The sequence below is a fragment of the Benincasa hispida genome, chromosome 6, assembly GCF_027475165.1.
Source record: "Benincasa hispida cultivar pf3 chromosome 6, pf3_genome.v1.1, whole genome shotgun sequence".
Lineage (NCBI taxonomy): Eukaryota > Viridiplantae > Streptophyta > Magnoliopsida > Cucurbitales > Cucurbitaceae > Benincasa > Benincasa hispida.
Window position 1 is genome coordinate 11,917,746 of NC_143483.1, and position 18,743 is coordinate 11,936,488.

Sequence of the window (18,743 nt, forward strand, 5' to 3'; positions counted from 1 at the left end):
TCCTGGAATATAAGGTTTGACACTGCAATCAAATCTTATGGCTTTGAATAGAATGCTGACGAACCTTGTGTATACAAGAAGATAGTCAACAAGAATATATCATTCTTAGTTCCTTATGTTGATGATATCTTGCTCATTGGGAATGAGACAATTTTTCTTGCTGACGTAAAGAGATGGTTTGCAACAAAATTCCAAATGAAAGATTTGGGTGATGCTCAATACGTTCTAGGAATACAGATCTTTCGAAATCGAAAGAATAGAACTCTAGCACTATCTGTAACACCCCGAATCTTCACTTTTTATATAATTTCAGTAATTTTGTCAGTGGAGGGCATTTTTGAAATTTTGGAGTTCAAGTGTAAATGCGAGAATTTAATTTTTGACCTTACAAAATTATTCAATTTAAAAATTAATGGTAGGAATTAATTTTCTTTGGAAAAGGAAAGGAATTAAATAGTATAAAGTGGAATAAGGAAATGATTTAATTATAATTATACTATTTTCCTTTTTTGTTATTATTATTATTATTATTATTTTTTAAATAAAAAGAAAACCCATCCATTTCCCTCACACACGAGATCTTTCTCTCCCCCAAAATTTCTTCCCTGCCATTCACGTGTTGCTGTCGACTCCTTCACTGCCTAGATCCGAACGCCGCTGCCGCCTCCCTCACTGTCCAGACCCGACCTCGTCGCTGCTCGCCCAGCCAGCTTCTCCACCGCCCGTCGCACCGCTCGCCTAGCAGGAAAGCCGTCTAAGTAGCCGTCGATCGTCTTCCAGCCGTCAAATCTGTAGTGCAGCATCAGATTGGATACCTAGCCACCCAGCCACGCAGGCTTCTTCTGGCCACTACTTGTCGCACTGTCGTCGGAGACCACACGCCGCCAGACTTATCTCTTTCGTTCGCCACCGTTTTGTTGATTTTGAGTGTTGAGACTGGTTGGGTAAGTGTTTTTTTCAAACTTCGTAGATTTATTGTTAACTAAGTTTTTGTTATGGTTTGATTAACCCATAATGTTGGGGTTTTAGAATCAAAATTTGGGAGGATTTTGAGGTGGCCCATCAAGTTTGAAGTTTAAGACCAATTTGGGCGGAAAATTTGTTAAGGTGTCGCTTCAAGGCTTTGCTTGGCAAGGAGGGGATAAGCTTGCTTGAACTAATTTGGATTTACTTTAAGGTAAGTAATTTTATTACTGGAATCGCTTTTGTGCTAGGCAATACACTGTAGATTTAACATTGAGGATCCTGCAACATTTTTTCTTTGAATAATTTTGATTGTTTTGAGGTTGGATGGACTGCTTATGAAGGATATATGAGCATGTGGTAATATATCGGAATATGATTACGTATGAGCTTGATTTGGAATTTTATGAGTTATATTAAATGATGATTGAGCATGACCCTTAAATTATGAGTTAAGTAGCACTCCTATTGGAGTGCCTTAAAGCTAGATGAGTATTAGACATTTGCTGACCTATATAGTTATGCGATTTATTATGAGAATGTGTAGACTGTATGATATATTACAAAATCCCAAATATTGTATTGTTTACATGATTTAGTGAATGAAAGTGATGTGCTACAGTTGATCCATTTAAAACTAGATTAAATATGTATGTTGAGGTTAATTAACATTAGGTTGACGATGAGGAGATTTTAGAGGATTCATGATTAGGTGAATGTTATATGTAATATGAAGTTAGATGCAATCTCCTTTCCTTTCTAAACTATGTGATTGCATGAAAGTAATGCACGTTCAAGGGCACTAGTACATGAAAGAAATGTACTAGGGCTGGTGTGTATGAAAGTGATACATACCTAGAGGGTACTGGGGTGTACAAAAGAGGTACATACTCAGTGGGTTATGTGTATACGAAAGAGGTGTATGCCTAACCATGTGTACGAAAGAGGTACGCATCCCTACATTTATAAAGAGGATCTGGGGTGTACGAAAGAGGTACATACTCAGTGGGTTATGTGTATACGAAAGAGGTGTATACATAACTAGATATACGAAAGAGGTACATACTTAGTAGGTTAGGTGTATACGAAAGAGGTGTATACTTAACCAGGTGTACACACCTTCAGTGAGTTATGTGTATACGAAAGAGGTGTTACGTAACCATGTATACGAAAGAGGTACACATTAAGTGGGTTTATGTGTATACAAAAGAGAGTATGCATAACCATGCGTATGTAAGAGATTATGTTTCCTTCAGGATTCACCAGAGGTTGTGGGTCCTACAGGACTTACTAGAGGTAGTGGACATACTCAACTACAGTAGGATAGAAATAAGTTTTTCATGTATATATGTGTCCCATGAGGACTAGAGCAGTTTATATGTTCCACTAGAGGTAGGCATCTAGAGGACATAGATGTCTAGCCTGACCCTAGTAGTGGGGTTACTTACTGAGTATTTTATACTCATCCTTTCTCATGTTGTTGTTTTAGGTAAGGGTAGAGATGCACCGGCGATGGACAAGCGAAATTCGTGATCGAGCCACTGGGACTAGTTTTTACGCTTCTGCATAAAGAGATTTAAAGTTCTTTTCATATTTCTCTTAATGTTAGTTTTGATGTTTGAACTTGTTAGTAAGAATTTTTTTTCATATTTATTTAATAACCTTTATGATTTATGGGTACCCTAATCTTGTTTTCGACATTTGCATTTAATAAAGGACTTTTGAACTTCCTTATCTATTTAGCATTTATTTCAACATAAAGAAGCGTCGTTTTAAGTGTCATGTATGCGTAATTTAGTAATGGCCTAACTTAAGTCCTAGGAGGTCGGGTCGTTACACTATCTCAGGCATCTTATATTGACAAGATATTGTCAAAATATAATATGTAAAATTCCAAAAGAGGTATGTTACCTTGTAAACATGAAATTCATTTGTCAAAGGAACAGTGTCCTAAGATATCTCAAGAGGTTGAGGAAATGACAAGAATTCCATACGCATCTGCAGTTGGGAGTTTGATGTACACAATGTTATGTACACGCCCTGACATATGTTTTGCAGTTGGAATCGTCAGCAGATTCCAATCCAACGAGACACAGTCATTGGACTACTATCAAAAACATCCTCAAGTATCTAAAGAGAAAGAGGGACTATATGCTTATGTATGGACCTAAGGATTTGATCCTTATAAGATACACTGATTCTGATTTCCAGACTGACATAGATTCCAAGAAATCTACTTCAGGATCAGTTTTCACTCTCAATGGAGGAGCTATAGTTTAGAGAAGCATTAAGCAAAGTTGTATTGCTGACTCCACAATGGAAGCGGAATACGTGGCTGCATGTAAAGCTGCTAAAAAAGCAGTATGGCTACGCAAATTCTTGGCTAATTTAGAAGTAGTTCCATATATGCACTTACCTATCACATTGTATTGTGACAATATTGGTGTTGTTGCCAACTCGAAAGAACCAAGGAGGCACAAACGTGGAAAACATATTGAGAGAAAGTATCATCTCATCATAGAGATAATATACCGAGAAGATGTGATCGTCACAAAGATAGCCTCTAAAGACAATCTTGCTAATCCATTTACAAAGGCCCTCTCATCTAAAGTGTTCGAGGGCCACCTGGTTGGACTAGGACTCTGAGTAGTATAATCTATGGTAAGTGGGAGAATATCTATGGTATTATAGATGCCCTAGTTTATTGTATTTTCCCTTTATGTTTCTCAACATTATATTGAATATATTTGTTCTCACTGGAGTTTTAGCCCAAGTGGGAGATTGTTGGGAATGTCCTAGAACTCGCAATTTGTGTTAAACATTCTATTTATCAATAAAATATTATTGAGTAACTTATTCAATAAAATTATTGATTTTTCATTCTAATATGAAAATCCAATAAACATATCCATGGCTATAGTGTGAATACTTTAACTTTATGTAGTGACATAAACATAATCATGTTAATAGTATATATCCTAAATAGTCTAATAAGTATATGGATAAAATTGGGTATCTCATCCTGTTAACACTAATGAACGCGACCCATTTTGTAGGTGATACAAATGATGTGATCCACAGATCATTTATGTAGAGACATGTAAGTGGGGGCATCCTATGCGATGAGTTTGCATATAGGTTGGACCACAAAATAGTCACTTTTCTTTATAACGACCGTTTACTATTAAAACTGACTATTTCATTTTAGGTAACCTAGGTTAACTCAATCTTAATTCTGAGCTAGCTATGAATTCTTGTTTGTTCAGGATTATCCTTTGATCTGCATGGGTGAGAGTAGTCCAACAGCACTGTTCAATAAGCATTCCATTTTGAGGATAAGATCAGATGAATAGTTGGGGATATATCCCTGCAAGATGAAATTCACTCCTACCCAATTTAGGGTTAGCAGATAGGTTGTTCTCTTAAGTACTGATTTCAGGTCTTGAACAATCGGGGCCCCGCCTTCTCATGATTGAGAAAGGATTTGATTCATAGGTATTATGAATCAAAATTGTTTATTAGAGGGTCAGTAGAAACTTAAGGAACGAGATGTATTCATAGGGGTAAAACGGTGATCTTGACCCAGCTGTGATTACGAACAACTTGTGAAGGATCGACTTACTGATCATAGTTATATCAAGTGGACATAATATATCTACAGTGAGGGGAGTTCAACTATGGGCTTTAGTGGAGTGACTCATTAGTTAATGAATGGGGGTTAATTCAGTATAATGAGTTTAGCTAATTAATCTCAGATCGTTGGAGTTCATGATTTGTAAGTCAACAAGGTCCCCCTACTAGCTCGTAAATGGATTAGTTTTAGAGTAGCATGATAAGTTAATTTGAAATATTCAAATTAGAATTATACAGAATAAAAGAATTTATATTTAAATATGATTTAAATATATGAAGGTGGATTTGTGTAAAATTAATTTAATATTTGATATTAAATTAATTAGAATTAATTGAATTATTTAAATAATTATTTATTAATTTTATTATAAAATTAATTTATGAAATTAGTTTTACAAAATTAATAATATTTTCAATTTTTTTTTAAAAAAATCAAATTGATTTTTGAATCATTTGATGAAAAATTGAAAAATTGGAAATTTTACACAAAAGGGAAAGATGAGTTTTTCCATTATCATCTTCAACTAGCTCACACAAACCCATTCATATTTGCTTCAATAACTCCAAGCATGAGGTGCATCTCATGCAGTCATCTTCTTTGCATGATAGCTTGCAATAAATTGAGAAGATTGGAGTGGAATTGAGGCATGCATTCAAAGAGTTTTTCAGAAAAATTCAGGCTGAAGAAATTGTTCTTTAAGTGGGTTGTAGCAGTAAGCTTCTCTCCAAGTTTCCTTTTGTTAAAGCTATTCTTGAGTCCCACAACTCATTCTAAAACTCCAAGAGGATAGTAGGGAAGATCTTGAGGTGGTTCACAGTAAGTTTCAGAGAAGACAACAGCTGAGAATCAAGATCTCGAAAAGTTCTACAAATGTATTATTTCAAACCCTTTTATGTTAGATGAGCATGCTTTAGTTACTGTCAAAATTAATGAATTAGAGTGTGCTTATTGATCCTTGTTGCTTCCGCTGCATGTTGATTTACTCCAACAATAGAAACAGATATTACAGTTTACTATTGAAGTCTATCACATCTATCTTAGATAGACAGAGATAAAATAATAATGTTCTATCTTTGTCTATCTCAATTCAAAGTTATCAATAATAGATCTACTCAACTAAACAAATATAGAGCGCAAACCATATAGAAACTATAGAAACAGATATTAGTGTTTACCATTGAAGTCTATCACTGTCTATCTGAGATAAACAAAGATAGTGCTCTGTCTCTATCTATCTTAATTCAAAGTTATCAATAATAGATTGATTGATGTTAAAGTTTTTGCTAAAGTTCCTTAAATAGACAATTGACATACAAGTATATTATTAAATAAGCACGATGCACAACAAGTATGTATTGATGTTAAAGTTCTATTGATACATAGAGAAAAGTTATCAACTATTTTTTTACATTATTATTCTTTTCAAATTTATTTGCTTTTGCTCTGGTTATTGATGATTCAGCTTTCATTATTTTCTTTCTTTTTCCTTTACTTCTATCAACTTTGACCATTTTTTGCTTACCATCTAGTTAAACAAAATTAGGTTCAATAGTGTTTGATAAGTATGATTAAATAGAAGAATTAATGAAATGAAAAGAAAAGAGAATTAATGATTATAACCTTGACGGATTTGATGATAGATTGTAACCTTGAAGAATCAAAAGCAGCAACGGGAGAAGAAGATGAAGCAGCAGGATAGAGGAAGAAGAAGAAAAAGAGAAAAAAAAATGAAGCAACAACGACGGGAGAAGAAAATGAACCAACAGATGAGGGAGAAGCCGGCAAGATAGGGGGCAATAATTGGTTATCGTGTAGTATCTAAGGATTGGTTGCCGTTGGAAGAAGAAGACGTGGGAAGACACAGGTATCAGATGAATTTTGGATAATCCGATTAATTGTTGGGGGGGTCACGATCTTTTGTATGGGCTGGGATATTTTCAGTATTTCACATGTTGAGCTGGGCTTTCTTCCATCCGTTTTGAGTTCTTTTTGCATTTTTCTATTGATGGTAAATAATTTGAACTTTTTTATTACATTTGAAAAGACCCCTCCATTTTATTATGATTAATTTAAATTCATCAATCATTGAAAATTAAATTACTTTAAAGTAAAATATAAGTTGCACTTGATAATACACGATAAAATTTTCAATACTTTTCAAAACTACTCTTCATAGGCTTCAAATGTATAATTGTACAATAACATAATATATTAAATCACCACTATATGTTAAAAGATAAAATAGCACTTATATATAAGTTCCATATACAACACATGATAATAAAAAATATATGATAATACATTTATAATGAATGGAAAAATAGCACTTATTATAATTATTATTATAATAACTATTATTATCATATTCAAATATACTATTTTAGCATTCATGGTTGAAAAATTTCCGTGCATAGTCAAAAATATATATATATATAAGGGTATTTACAGATATAGCAACATTTTTTAAAATTACAAATATAGCAAAAAAAAATAAACCCAACTCCTAGTTTTTTTTTTTATTATTACATAATCATTTGTGTATCAGCATGCATATCTGATATATACTTCATATTTTCATATTTTAGTCAATTTATAATATTTTATATTTGGTATATCAAGCAATCAATATACTTGATTTAAATAATATCATTTATACAACTAATAATTATCATGAATTTAATTGTGTTATGGTCGAGTTATTTGTTCGATTATGGTAAATATCATTTTTATTTTTTGTTTTGTTTTTTTATATAGAGTTAATTTCATTTGAGTAGTTCCAATTTGATGATGATGGTATATGATAAACGATATTGATTTTATCAAATGATGTAACAAATATAAATTATATTAGTTAATATGTTTTATTTTCAAATTTTTTTATATGATTTTAATGGTGTATAAGTTATATTTAATTTTAGTATATCAATTATATAACAAATATTTCATATTTTATATATTAATTGACTAATGTACCTAATTTAGATATAATATAAACATATCAAAGATATTGTTAATAGACTAAATATGACTTATATCATTTAGAATAATACATAAATATAACATTGACATTTCAACTTTTTAAAGAAAAAATATTTGCATTTCAATTGTATATTAATACTAATACAAAATGAATTGCAAGTAGAAATTAGTATATCAATAATAAATCAATGGTCATTAAAATTTCATTTTATATACATTTTTAGAGTATCAATAATATACCACTATTGATCTAAATCCATTTTAAGTATTGTATTGGTATATCAGGGGTATATCAATGCTCGTTCAGAATTCAATTTAAGTATATACTATTAGCACATCAGTGGTTATAGTTATACACTTTTTCAAAATTTATTTAAAGTAAAAATTAGTTGATCAATATTGTATTAATGCTCATAAAAAGCTAATTTCAAGTATATCATTAGTGTATCAGTAGGATATCGATATTTCTTCTAAATAAACTTTTAAGTATAATATTGACGTATTAATATTCTATCAACATGAACTCAAAATTCATTTCAAGTATAAAATATTAGTATATTATTAGTATATCAGTTTTCTTAAAAATACATTTGTTCAAGTATACCAATAACGTGTCGACGTATGTTCAAAATTCAATTTCAAGTGTAACATTAATGTACCAATAGTTTGTCAGCATTCATTCAAAATGGTTATTGACATAGTGGATTGAAACTTTATAAACTAATTATAATGCACGACAAAATAATATTCTATAACATAGGAGCATTGAAATTAAGTCCACAAATAATAGTAAATGAACAAGCACTTCTCGACACATGGTTTATGAATGATAAATTTGGTATATCATTGTATGACTTATATACTTTATATTTGGTACATCAATCAAAGTCCACGAATAATAGCAAATGTATAAGTATTTGTTGATTGGTAACTATAATAGATAAATGGTAATTTTGATATATCAATTGTATAACTTATATACTTTATGTTTGGTATATTAGTCAACTGATATATCAAATATGAAGTATATCATATTACTAATATACCAGGTATAAAGTAAACCAGATATATGGTGGATATGCATGTTAATACATCAATAAGGGTAAATTTTAATTAATAATAAACGAAAGTCTGCTTCAATATTTTTTTTTATTATATTTGTAAATTTTGAAATCTATGCTAAATTTGTAAATTTAAGAATAAATTCTTGGGAGGTCTTTTATTGTCTTTTTAAAAACAATAAAATTGTAGTTCTATAGTTTAATTGATGCTGCACTTGAAATTGAATTTTGAACATGTGGTGATACATTATTGATATACTTGAACAAATATATTTATAAGAAGTGCTAATATACTAATGATAAGTTAACGTTTTATATTTAAAATGAATTTTGAGTTGATATTGATATGATACTAATACAATAATGTTATACTTAAAATTTTATTGAGAAGAAATATTACTATTGATACACTAACAATATATTTTGAAATTAATTTTTTTTATGTGCATTGATACAATATTGATAAGCTCATTTATACTTTATATGAATTTTGAATAAGTATCTAATTATAATTACAGGTGTACTAATAACATATATACTTAAAATTGAATTTTGAATGGGTATTGATATACTATTGATACTCAATACAATACTTAAAATAGATTAGATCATGAGTGATATACTGTTGATACACTCAAAATGTATATAAAATTAATTTTTAATAATTATTGATATACTAGTGATATATGTATGTTACAGTTTAAATAAAATTTGATTGACTGTTGATAAACTACTGATATACCAAATACTCAGTATTGCATTTTAAGCTCATTATAATATACTATTAATGCAGTAATGATCCACTTGCAATTCATTTTAAATTAATACTAATATACAATTTAAATTTCAATGATATACTTTAAATATCATTCTAAATAATATACTTCATGTTTGGTATATCAACAATATCATTGATATTCTTTTTCTCTCTAAATCGGGTATATCAACAAACTAATATGAAATATGAAATATTTGTTATCCAATTGATATACCAAATTAAGTATAACTTAATACAATTAAAATCATATAATAACTACTAAAATTTATATTTAGTATAATAGTAGACAAAATTAATGCATTTAGCATATACCATATGAAGGAATCGAATTTCTTAGCGGAAGCGCGTGAACGCATATGCCAATGAAATTCATTTTGAAAAACTTGAAAAACAAAGAAAATACATCAAACATGTATATGATAAATATTAATTCTACATCATGCTATTAGAGAATGAGAAGAGTACCTCTTGAAGACCATCTTCAACAAAATTCTTCTCCTTACGTCGGTCTCATAAACAAACACAAACTCAGGACTTCTTCCAATTTCCACGAATGGTCGCGAATACTGAGTGAGACACTATCACTTGGTTTCCTCGCTATTCTCCAAACAAGGATCAATGATTGTGAGATCTTTGTAGGGAGAGTTCTTGTAAGGGAGAGATTTTTTTTTTTTTAGATTTTTTTTTTTTTTTTTTTTTTTTGTAAAGAGAAACTCTTTCTCTTTTTTCCGTGATATGTACCAATGAATCAACACTAAAAAAAAATCTCATTCTCTTTTCATGAGTGAAGATGAAGTGGTTGGAGAGTGAGTTAGAACTCTCTACCACACTTCACAAATAACTCCTAAAAGAGTTGTTACCTTAAATTCAAATTTAATTTAAATAATTTATATATTAAATCAAATTTAATATATATAATTAAATAAATATTAATTACTTAACAATTAACCAATTAATTAATAAATTACATATCATATGTTTAATTTAATTTGAATCATATTCAAATAGCAACCTCTCACATAACCAATAATTTTAATATGAATCTCATTCATATAAATTATAATCGATAGTTTTAATATGAATCTTATTCATATTAATTATAACCTATAGGATATAACCTATAGTATCTTATTCATATAATTAATATTTGATTCTTATTCAAATATTATCTCTCATCTATTATAAAGTATAATTTTGAATCTTATTCAAATTAACTTTATGTTTAATGTATCTATATACATTATATTAATTGTATCTTATACAATTAATTCCCTTATTTAATTTAAACAATTCAAATTAATCCAAATATTAATTTATTCAAGTTGTACCCTTAGTGAGCTAGCAATGGGACTTTATGGACCTAAAGATTAGAAGTTCCAATGATTTGAGATTAATTAATTATACCCTTTAATTAAATTAATCAACATTCATTAATTGCATGTCACTCCATTAAAGACACACAGTTGCACTCTTTGCCACTATATATATATTTCTGTGTCCGCGGATATAACCAATCAACAGTAAGTCAACCCTTCACAAATTGCTCGTAATTATAGCTAGGTCAAATTACGATTTTACCCCTGTAATTACATTCTAACGCCTTAAGTCTCATTGGTTCTCTAATGAACAACTTGCTTATGGTCCTACCATAAACAAAACCCTTTCGAGCTAGTGAGAGGGAGGGACCCCATTGTTCAAGACCTGGAGCCACCACTTAAGGGAGCAATTCATCTACTTACCCTAAGGATGGGAATGAGCGAATTCCATCTTGTGTAGCTATGTTCCGGCTCTATACTCGAAAAAATTCTCAAAATGGTAGGTTTATTGAGTCGGCGAGTCAGACCACTCTCACCCATACAAATCAAATGACTGCCCTCACAAATAGGAGTTCATAACTCACTCAGGATCGAGATCGAGTTACCTATAGTCATTTTATGAAATGTTAATTTCTTTAGTCAACAGTATTATAAAGAGAGATTAATCATTTTGCGGTTCGGTCTTATACCAACTCTTTGTATAGAATACCTCACTCACATGTCTCCACATGAACGATTAATATCAAATCGTTTGTAACACTTTACCATAGTGGGTCATATCTGTAATGTCACCAAGATAATCTGTAATGTCACCAAGATAAGTCGGAGCCAACGGGAAGAACTCCACCGTTTTCTATGTATTTTTTTTTTATATATATGTGAGCTACAACGAAGAAGAAGTGGAAGAATACCCATATCTCTTTGTTTTTTTTTCCCATAAATTTGGAAGGATAGCAACAAAAATTTCTAGATTTTGAGGAAGGTAGCAACTGGTTTTGGTGTTTTCTAAGGGAGATTGTTGCTGTTTTAAGGAGGAATTCTTGCAATTTGGTGAGTTTCTCAAAAGTCTCTATTTTAAAATAGAAGAATGGTTAAGTCCATTTAAGCATTCCTTTGTTTTTATGATCAAAGCAGCTGTAGCAGAGAATTAAGTTTGAGAAAATTCATTAGAAAGCAGCAGAGTAAATTTCAAGAATGATTGTATGAATGTTCTAAATTAAGACATTCAAGAGTTAAATTCGGAAAAAATCCTAACTAACACAAGAAAACTTAATTTTTGTAACCTATCTCACCATTATGCAATAGTGCCAAGCAAGAATTACATACAAGAAATCAATAGAATCAAAGCATCAATTATCTTCTATTAATTTCTATTCAAATTCAACCCAAGAACATTCAAGAATATAGAAAATTCAAGAAAATATACAAAAGAACTCAAGAATTTAAACCTAGAATTAAGATTTCCCAAGAAATACAATTACCTAGCCATAGAATTGAGAAGTCTTGAAAGAAATCCTTGAACAATTGATGCAATCCATAAATAATTTCACAAAGAAGACTTGTGAAATTGCAAGAAATTTCTCAATACAAGAACAAATTCATGGAATTTCTCTAATTTTGATCTAAGACTCTTTCTATCAACAAATATGAATTTTTCTCGTTCTTCTCTCTTTCTCTACTGAAAAATCTGGAGAATTAACAATTTGTATCAGATGAGGGTCGCAATGTTGCAACCCTACAAATTGAAAAGTCTGACGCTGGCTTATGCAAGCGTGCGCGCATGCTTTTTTATTTTTCTGTCAACTTTCAGAGCGTCACAACGCTGCCCTGTTTTGCAGCAAATTGGTAAATCTTGTCCTTCAGCGTTGAGCAAACATCAGGCTTAGGTGTGGAGGGAGCGTTGCGACGCTTCGAGTATTACTGAAGCTTGTTGATTTGTTTCTTTCAAGGGGTAAAGTGGTCATTTGTCATAGTTCTTCTTTTAAAGTGATTATTTTAGTGTAGTTTAGCTCGATTTAGCTCCAAATTCTTCAAAATAACTCCATTTGTGTCGGGATTGGAATTTACCTATAAAATAAACATTTTAAGCAAAGAATTGAAGTATAATTGAGGGAATTAACATACAAAACATAACTCTTTTAAGACCTCTCAAGCTTATTTCAGGTACTTTGATTTTACCAAGGATTTCTCATGAAAACGTTGTTAAATGTTTGAAAACAATGTTGAGAATTTATGTGTTGGAAAGGAATTTAGATGGAAATAAGATTTTAAAAAAAAAATTTGATGGAAAAGGATTATCAAGGACTTATGGAAAGTGGTTACAAACCATTGGATCTTGTACCCGGGTTATGATTAGCCCTTTGGAGGCATGTCTTGCATGCACGTAAGACAAAAAATTTCGATGTTGGTGTATTGAGATTACTCTACATCATCTAAGATTTAATTTTCGATGTTGGTGTATTGAGATTACTCTACATCACCTAAAGTTTAACTTTTGGCATTGGTGTATTGAGATTACTCTACATCAACTAAGGTTTAATCTTTGAGATTGGTGTATTGAGATTTACTCTACATCAACTAAGGTTAACCTTTTAGTGGAGCCCAAAGGCCCATTACCTGAGCTTATTAGGTTTTTTGTTTATTAAACCAAGCAGTAACCGACAGTGGGGTGATATACATGCAGATCGATGAGAAAAAGAAAACGACAGTGAGAAAAAATTGAGAAAGCTTCATCCGATCAACAATGTTATTTGGGGATTGATTTGTGGTCCGATCGAGCTAAAATTTTGATAGTGTGTTCTTGACACGTGGTCTTCAATTTATACGATGGAGATTTCATTTGAAGCTACCTATAGTCAAATACCATGGGTAATTGGTTGCCATTTCAAGTGAGACGTTTCTAATCTTATTTTTTCTCAATTTGTTGTCGTTTGTTACCAAGATTTTTAATCTTGAAATATTTATTGTGTATGCCTCTAGTTGTGACTAGAGAGAACCTATTTATACCCATTATTGATTATAGTGGAGACTTTGACTTCGGTCTGTGGTTTTTTACTCCCCACGTTGTGGGGGGGTTTTCCACGTAAAAATTCCTTGTGTTCTTACTTGATTATTATTGTTATTGCTAATTGATTAGTATTCTAATAGATTCACACAAGAATGGGATAATTGATCCAAAATATATAGTGTTTATCCAAACAAAGTGGTATTAGAGCGTTGGTTAATTAATTGTGATTGTCTTGTGTTGAATAATGGATACTAGTTCAGCTAAGATGGTTGCTCATAATGGGTCAAATTATCAAGTTTGGAAAAGAAATATGGAAGATATTTTATATGTGAAGATTTGCATCTTCCAAATTTTTCTAAAGAGAAGCCTAATGATAAAAATGATAAAGAATGAAAATTATGTCATAGGAAAGTGTGTGGGATTATAAGACTATAGGTAGAAGATAATTTACTAAACCATATTGGTGAAGAAACTCATGCATAAACAATGTGGAACAAGCTTGAGTCACTATGTGCCCCTAAAATTAGTAATAATAAAATATTTCTGATAAAAAAAAATGATGGCGTTGAAGTATTAAGATGGAACACCCATGCTAGACCATTTGAATACATTCCAAGATATCATTAATCAGTTATCTAGGATGAATATCAAGTTTGAGGATGAGATACATGGGTTATGGGTCTTTGTTACATTTTCGGACTCGTGGGAGACGCTTAAAATTTCCTTATCATACTCAACTCCAAATGGTGTACTAAGTATGGACTTAGTAAAAAGTAGCGTGTTGAACGAGGAGATGAGAAGAAAGTCACAGAGCTTTTCTCCACAGTTAAATGTTCTTGTTACTGAAAGAAGGGGGAGGAGTAAGAGTAAAGGTTCGATGGATAAAGACAAAAGTAAAAGTAAGAATGGCCAGTTTGCAAATATTGAATGTCATTATTGTCATGTGAAAGGCCATATAAAGAACCATTGTCGGAAATTTAAAAGGGACGATAAAAATGATAAAGACACAATTACTGAGCCACCGAAGATTTTTACATCTAATTTGATGGTGATGTTATAAATCTTGCTACACAACAGAGCAGTTGGGTGATTGACAATGCTGCCTCAGTTCATGCTACATCAAAGAGGGATTTATTTGCATCCTATACACCTGGTGATTTTGGTAGTGTTAGGATGGGTAATGATGGATCAGCAAAAGTATTTGGCATTGGAGATGTACACTTGGAGAACAAGAATGGTTCTAAGCTGATTTTGAAGAATGTTAAACACATTCTTGATATTTGCATGAATGACTTCTACAGGTAATCTTGATGAAGAAGATTTCTACAATACCTTCTATAACGGTAAATGGAAGCTTACTAAAGGCTCTATGGTGATAGCTAAGGGAGAGAAATATTTTTCACTGTATTATATGGAGGCTAAGATCGCCGATTGTGATTAAAGTTGTCCACGGGGCGGGATGGAGCCGAGGATGCCATTCTCCATCCCTATCCCCGCTCCCCATTTCATTCTCTATCCCCGTGAAATTTTCCAGGGGATCGAGGCGGGATTCCCCGTGGGGAATTCGTGGGGATCGGGTTCCCTGCGGGGAATTTTTCCCCGTTACTTTTTTTTTTTGTAAAAAGCTAATTAATTTAAATCACTAAAGTGAACAAATTTTAATTAAATAATTGTTTGAATTTAAAGATAAATTACTCAAATTTTGGCCTGAAAAAACTAATTAATTCTTTTTAGTAGAAAGAAATAAATATAAATCAAATTATTCACATATATAATCTAAATTTAAACATATTCATTATGTTTCTCAATAAATAATCAAATTTTAAATTTAAATATGATATTTATATAATAATAATAACAACATAACATTATATACTATACTAAATAAATATGTAAAAGCTAATTGGGATGGGGACGGGGAACAGACCGGGGGTGGAGACGGGGAATGCATTCCCCATCCCCATCTCCATTTAGTTCACGGGGATTTTTTCCCCTACTCCCACTCCCATTCTCCACCTAATCGGGGAATCCCCGCCCTGTTCGGGGGGGGGGGGGGGAAGGCTGTCCTCGTGGAAAAATTGGACATCTCCAATTGTGATATAAACATAGTGAATGATGAAGCAAGTGTTGAGCTTTGGCATAAGTGACTCAATCACATTAGTGGTAAGGGTTTGAAGATTTTAGCCAAGAAAAATCATCCTCCTGATCTAAAGAATGCATCCCTATAAAGGTGTCCTCATTGTTTGGCAGGAAAGCAGGCAAGATTTACTTTTAAGTCATCTTAGCATTTAAGGAAACCAAATGTATTAGACTTGGTACATTCTGATATGTGTGGTCCTATGAAAATAAAAACATTTGGAGGTGTGTTATATTTTGTGACTTTTATTGATGATCATTCAAGGAAAACGTGGGTCTATACCTTAAAGACTAAAGATGAGGTGTTATTGGTGTTTAAACAGTTTCATGCCCTTATTGAGAGAGAAACTGGCAAAAAGTTGAAGTGTATTAAGAATGATAATAGATGTGAGTATTTTGGACCCTTTGATGAGTATTGCTGAAATCATGGTATTCGACATCCAAAGGCACCTCTTAAGACTCCTCAGTTAAATGGGATAACTAAGAGAAGGAAAGAACATTTAGTTGAGAGAATGAGATGCTTGCTTTCTAAGTCACAATTATCACAATCATTCTGCGGAGAAGCATTGAACACAGTTGTACATGTTCTAAATCTCACACCTTGTTTTCCTTTAGGATCAGAAGTTCCAAACAGAATATAGTCAAATAAGGATATATCTTATGATCGCCTACGTGTCTTTGATTGTAAAGTTTTTATTCATATTCCTAAAAATGAGAGATCAAAGCTTGATGCAAAGACAAGACAATGTGTATTTCTTGGTTATGGTTAAGATGAGTTTGATTATAGTTTGTATGATCCAGTATAGAAAAAGCTTATAAGAAGTCGAGATGTTGTGTTTAAGACCAAATAATACTAGACATTGAGAAAAAGATAAAATAGAGTTTGAACACAATGATGATTTGATTGATCTGAGTTCGGTTTCTTTTACACAACCTTCTACACAAATAGAAGATGAGGTTCATAATGAACGGTTTGTTGATACAAATGAGAGTTATAAGCAGGTTGAGACAGATAACAGTGTTCAGGAACAATTGTCAAAAATAGAAGTTCCTATAGATATTTCACTTAGGAGATCTGTCAGAGATTGACGTCCATCAACAAGATATTCAATTAATGAATGTTTATTATTGATTGATGGGAGAGAGCTTAAGAGTTATGAAGAGGCTATAGAAGATGAGCACAAAAGAGAGTGGATTGATGCCATGAAAGATGAGATGAAGTCTTTACATGAAAATCACACTTTTAAGCTTGTGAGATTGCCTAAAGGAAAAACTGTACTGAAAAATAAGTGGGTTTAAAACAGAAAGAACAAACCTCAAAGCCGCATTACAAAGTGAGATTGGTATTTAAAGGGTCCAGTCAGAAGAAAGGTGTTGACTTTGACGAAAATTCTCCAATTGTCAAGATGTCTTCTATACATGTAGGTTTAGGTTTGGCAGCTACTCTTGACTTAGAGGTTGAGCAAATGGATGTTAAGACCATATTTCTTCATGGGGATTTAAATAAAATAAATCTATATGGAAAAACCAGAGGGTTTTGAGCAAAAAGGCAAAGAGCATGTGGTGTGAATCGAAGAAAAGTCTTTATGGGTTGAAACAAGCATCAACGTAGTGGTATAAGAAGTTTGAGTCAATCATAAGGGTGCAAGATTATAAAAAGGCTACCTTTAATCATTGCATTTTTGTTCAAATAATTTCTTATGATGATTTTATTATATTATTGCTTTATGTTGATGACATTTTGATTGTTGGTAAGAATGTTTCAAGAATAGACAAGTTAAAGAAATAGTTGAGCAAATCCTTTGCCATGAAGGATTTAGGGCCAGCAAAGAAAAATCTTGGAATTTGAATAGTTCGAGATAGAACATCCAAGAAGTTGTATATGTCATACGAGCCAATACTTGGAGAAGGTGCTTGAGCATTTCAAATGAGTAAAGTGAAACTAGTCAATTATCCTTTATCTAGTCACTTCAAACTGATTAGCAAACAGAATCCTTCTAAAGATAAAGAGAATAAAGATATAAGCAAGATCCCTTATGCTTCAGTAGTTGGGAGCTTTATGTATGTCATGGTATGTACTAGGCCTGATATTGCTCACGTTGTTGGTGTTGTTAGCCGTTTTATATCCAATCCAAAAAAACAATATTGGGAGGCAGTTAAGTGCATCATGAGATATTTGAGAGGCATTTCCAGTTTGAAGCTCACCTTTAGAGGTGGAAAGTCAGTACTTATTAGGTACACTGATTTAAATATGGCAGTAGATCTAGACAACAAAAAGTCTACTTCCGATTACTTGATGACATTTGCAGGTGGTACAATATCTTGGCAGTCAAGATTGCAGAAGTGTGTTCCACTTTCTACAACTGAAGCAAAGTATATTGCAGCAGTAGAGGCTTGTAAAGAGATGTTGTGGATGAAGCACTTTATATAGGAGCTTGGCTTCAAACAACAAAGATATGTTATATACAATGATAATTAGAGTGCTATTCCACTTGGCTAGAATGCTACATTTCATTCCAGAATGAAGCATATAGATGTGAGGTATCATTGGATGAGAGATGCTTTAACTGATGAACTATTTGAGCTTGAGATGAAATATACTGATCATAATGGATCCATATGTTAACGAAGAATCTACCAAGAGAGAAGCTTAAGTTTTCGTTCTACTACGAGAATGACAAGTTCCTTCACAAAGTGAAATAGGGGGAGATTTGTTGGGTTTATTTCATTTTTAGTGAAGCCAATAAAGGCCCATTACTTGGACTTATTAGGTTTTTTGTTTATTAAACCAAGCAGCAACGGGCAATGAAGTGATATACACGTAGACTGAGGAGAGAGAAAACAGTAGTGAGAAAATTTTGAGAAAGCT

The 18,743-nt window shown here is 31.9% G+C and overlaps 1 long non-coding RNA gene across 1 annotated transcript; it reads left to right on the plus strand.

Moving 5' to 3' along the window:
* Nucleotides 1-548: 548 nt before the first annotated feature.
* LOC120080107 (uncharacterized) lies at nucleotides 549-6,694 on the plus strand. The gene is made up of 3 exons (XR_005482423.2): nucleotides 549-944; nucleotides 1,030-1,177; nucleotides 6,238-6,694. It is a non-coding gene; the product is annotated as an uncharacterized LOC120080107 (long non-coding RNA).
* Nucleotides 6,695-18,743: the final 12,049 nt, after the last annotated feature.